Source organism: Fukomys damarensis, unplaced genomic scaffold (genome assembly GCF_012274545.1).
Source record: "Fukomys damarensis isolate Sample0158 unplaced genomic scaffold, DMR_v1.0_HiC HiC_scaffold_12, whole genome shotgun sequence".
In the NCBI taxonomy this organism is placed as follows: domain Eukaryota; kingdom Metazoa; phylum Chordata; class Mammalia; order Rodentia; family Bathyergidae; genus Fukomys; species Fukomys damarensis.
Window position 1 is genome coordinate 54,078,311 of NW_022900924.1, and position 3,668 is coordinate 54,081,978.

Below are 3,668 nucleotides of genomic sequence, written 5' to 3' on the forward strand. Positions count from 1 at the left end.
TATATATATATGATAAGCAGGGCCCTGAGGCAGGAAGGATAAGGTAGTTCACCTAAGTTTTCCTTTTTACCATCTTCAGTGATGACACAGCTAGGTTCCTATTACCCCAACACAGATTATCTTTAACATTAATGTGAATTAGTGCTGTGGGATCCACAGAAAGCAGACACTTCCTTCTCATGACCAGCAAATAAATGCTCAGAAATGTTATTTCCTCACAGCTCTGCTGCTCACCACGCATATCCGCCCCAGGAAGCCTGTGGTGAGAAGACAGTCCTGTGTACTCGCGTCCACACCTAACCCTGGAGGAAGCAAGAGCTGGTTGCTTTTTCTTCCTTTCCTAAGCTAGGGTAGTGAAAATAGTTCATGGGGAGACCAGCAAGAAGGAACAAGGGGTTGATGGACGTGAACCCAGGAACTCACCCCAAACCCAAGGCTACCTCCAAGCTGCAACTACTTCCCACACTCAAAAAAAGAGAGATAGACAGCCCAGTGTGGTGCCACACATCTGTAATCCCAGCACTCAGGAGGCTGAGGCAGGAGGATCACTGTGAGTTCGAGACCAGCCTAGACTACATATCCAGACTCTATCTAAAACAAAAAACAAAAAAAACAAAAACATTATATGAATAAAATATTCGCCAGCATCAGTTTATTTTCTTTAACTATCACTTTCTATTCCTGAAGGTGAATATTGCTTATTTCCTTGGTTTGTTTGCTTGTTTGTTTTTCAGACAGCATCTCACTGTGTAGTTCAGGCTGGCCTTGGACTCACTATATAGCCCAGGCTAGCAAACTCACAGTGATCCTCCTGCCTCAGCCTCCCCAGTGCTGGGATTATGGTTGTGTATCACCATGTCCAGTTTATCCACGTAAATATAAAAAGTAAAATGTTCTAAACAGTTGTGGGCCCACGAATACAATACACCTTGTCATATATGAAATTATGTTTATACAGGGTTATTCACTAGGGGATTATTTGTGATAGTAAAAGCCTTGAAGGAAAATACAAGGACTCTCAGTTGGGAAGAGAATAAAACACTGACACCCCGCCCCATCAGAATTCTTTTTTTTTCTTTTTTTGAGGCAGGGTCTCACTGTGTATTGAGACTAACCTGGAACTCACTATGTAGCCCAGGCTGATCTCAAACTCACAGCTATCCTCCTGCCTCAGCATCCCGAGTGCTGGGATTACAGCCGTGCACTGCCACGCCCGGCTCCATCAGAATTCTATACAGTTGTTGGGCCAAGGATTTAGCTTAGTGGTTCTGCAGCCTGGCAAGTGAAAGATCCTGAGTTTGATCCCAGTACCAAAAGAAAAAAATACTATATATCTGTAATAAAGACTAAGAGAAGGCTGGGGATTTAGCTCAGCGGTTCGGTGGCCTGCCTTGCTAAGCGCAAGGACCCAAGTTCAATCCCCAGTACCAAAAAAAATTTTTTTTTAAATAATAAAGACTAAGAGGGCTGGATGTGGACGTACACACGCCTGTAATCCTAGCACTCAGGAGGTTGAGGCAGGAGGATTGCCAAGAGTTCAAGGCCAATCTGGGCTACATGGTGAGTTCAAACCCAGCCTGAGCTGCCTAGAGAGACCCTGTCTCAAAAGCCAAAAAAATAAATAAATAAATAGGAGGTATAGTTCAGTGTGGAGTTTCAATCACCAATACTACAAAGAAACAAACAAAAAAAATAACAATTTTTAAAACCGCACTCTGTGAGTGTGTAAGGAAAGATATCCAAAATACACTGTTAAATCAAAAAGTGTAGTGTATAGTAGTAAGGAAAGGGAGACAGTAAAACATCCCTTCATTTGTGTTTCTATTATAAAAGCAACATTGGAAATATATATAAAACCACAAAGAAAAGCATTTGCCTCCTGGGGGAGCCAGTAACTCTCCTCTGAGAAGAGGGTTAGTGAGTACAGGCTCAACTGACTGAAAATGCCGTGAAGACCACAGACGGTGCCAAGCAGCAGGCACCGAGCCCAGAGAGCTGGGCGGACACGTGACAAACAGAGATCTCCTGCGAGACGCCGACGTGACCAGGACGAGGACAGAACAAACCTTCCAGCCATTGGTGCCGCTCAAAGCGATGGGGAAAAAAGGGGTCCCAGAGAAAGTGGGCCTCCCAGAAGGCACCCACGAACTGGGCTGCAGAGACGCCTCTGCACAGGTCGGTCAGGGGCAGCTGGAAGTGCCAATAGCATCGTTACCATCACTAAGGACCAAAGTGTCCCGCTCCCAGAAGAAGGTGAATTAACCCACACAGGAGTGCAGTGTAAACTTTCCGAGGAACAACTGCAAGCTGTAGGATCTGACAAAGCTTCACTTGCTGCGTACACAAAGCAGGCAGAGCCGCGCCGCAGAACATCTGCGGTGTACAATCCTGGAGTCCCGAGCATCTCCCGCCTGTGTTGATCCAAGCTGCCCGGCTCTGCCGGGAAAAACAGCACAAATGCGATAGAGCTGCTTCAGGGACTGTTCAGGTGACCCCCAGAAAATGCAGCTGACATGAAGCTGACCGTGGCACAGCTGAAAATTTCTCAAGGTGCTAGTTCCAAAGCATGTCTAACACCGAAAAGCACAGAAGAGCTAAAGCATAAACCAGGCATGGTGTCCGCACGAGTGGCCGCCTACAGCCGTGGGGAAGACACTGGTGGTGCCACCAAGGTCTCCACCCAGGCCGTCCAGTGGAACCGAAGCCATCAGCCCAAATCTCCTCCTCATTTGTCCTTGATTAGAGAAGCAGCAAACTTCAAACTCAAGTATGGGCAGAAGGAGGAGGCGATTAGTGACCTAGAACAGGTATGGAAACAAAATCCAAAAGATTCTCCACACCCGGGCCACAGCTCATTCCTGCTAATTCCCTTGTAGATCCAGAGAAAGCAAAAGCTCTGAGTAAACACTTGCCCTCATCCGATAGTATGTCTTTAGGGGTTGTTGTTGTTTTTCTGGTACCGGGGATCGAACTCAGGTCCTTGTGCTTGCGAGGCAGGCGCCAGAACCACTGAGCCAAATCCCCGGCCCTATAGTATGTCTTTAAAAGCAAATGTCAAGGCCCTTGAAAATTCTGGCACTACGTACATTCGGAAGAAGGGTGGAAAAGTCACCAGACAGAGTCGAACAAAGGAGCAAGGTCAGGGAGATTTGAAAAAGAAGGGAAAGCTGCCTAAGAATTATGGTCCCAAACTTACCCCAGATCCAGGAAGATGGCCGCCACTGAGAGAATGTTCTAGAACTGAGGAAGAGAAGGGTTAAAAAGAAGGCTCCGATCGGAAAGGGGACTCGGAAAGCACCTGCAGGAGCGGACCCGGATGCCAGGAGAAAACTGTGAGCAGTCTCCCACCTTCCCAAGACCCCGTGGAGCCGCAACTGTATCGGCCTCTACAAGGAACATCACACGAGAGGCCAGAAACCAGCAGGGCCTCCAGCAACAGAAAAACACACGGGAGGGAAAGGCGGCTAGTGACTAGAATGTTCTCGTTCCAGGCTATTTTTAAGTTAGTCTCAGGGACACTAGGAACATAGTAAAGGTAACACAGCAAGAAGCATAAAAAAAAGACTTACTGGGGCCAGGGATTTAGCTCAGAGGTTCCACCGCCTGCTTCACAAGCACAGGGACCTGAGTTCAATCCCTGGTACCAAAAAAAAAAAAAAAAGCAGGCT

The 3,668-nt window shown here is 47.1% G+C and overlaps 1 protein-coding gene and 1 pseudogene across 2 annotated transcripts in view; both read left to right on the forward strand.

Moving 5' to 3' along the window:
* The window catches only part of LOC117285679, a 4,090-nt pseudogene extending 594 nt beyond the window's left edge, over positions 1–3,496 (forward strand).
* Mcf2l2 (MCF.2 cell line derived transforming sequence-like 2) overlaps positions 1–3,668 on the forward strand; it is a 246,785-nt gene that overhangs the window by 240,165 nt on the left and 2,952 nt on the right. The gene's annotated exons all lie outside the window — the stretch shown is intronic.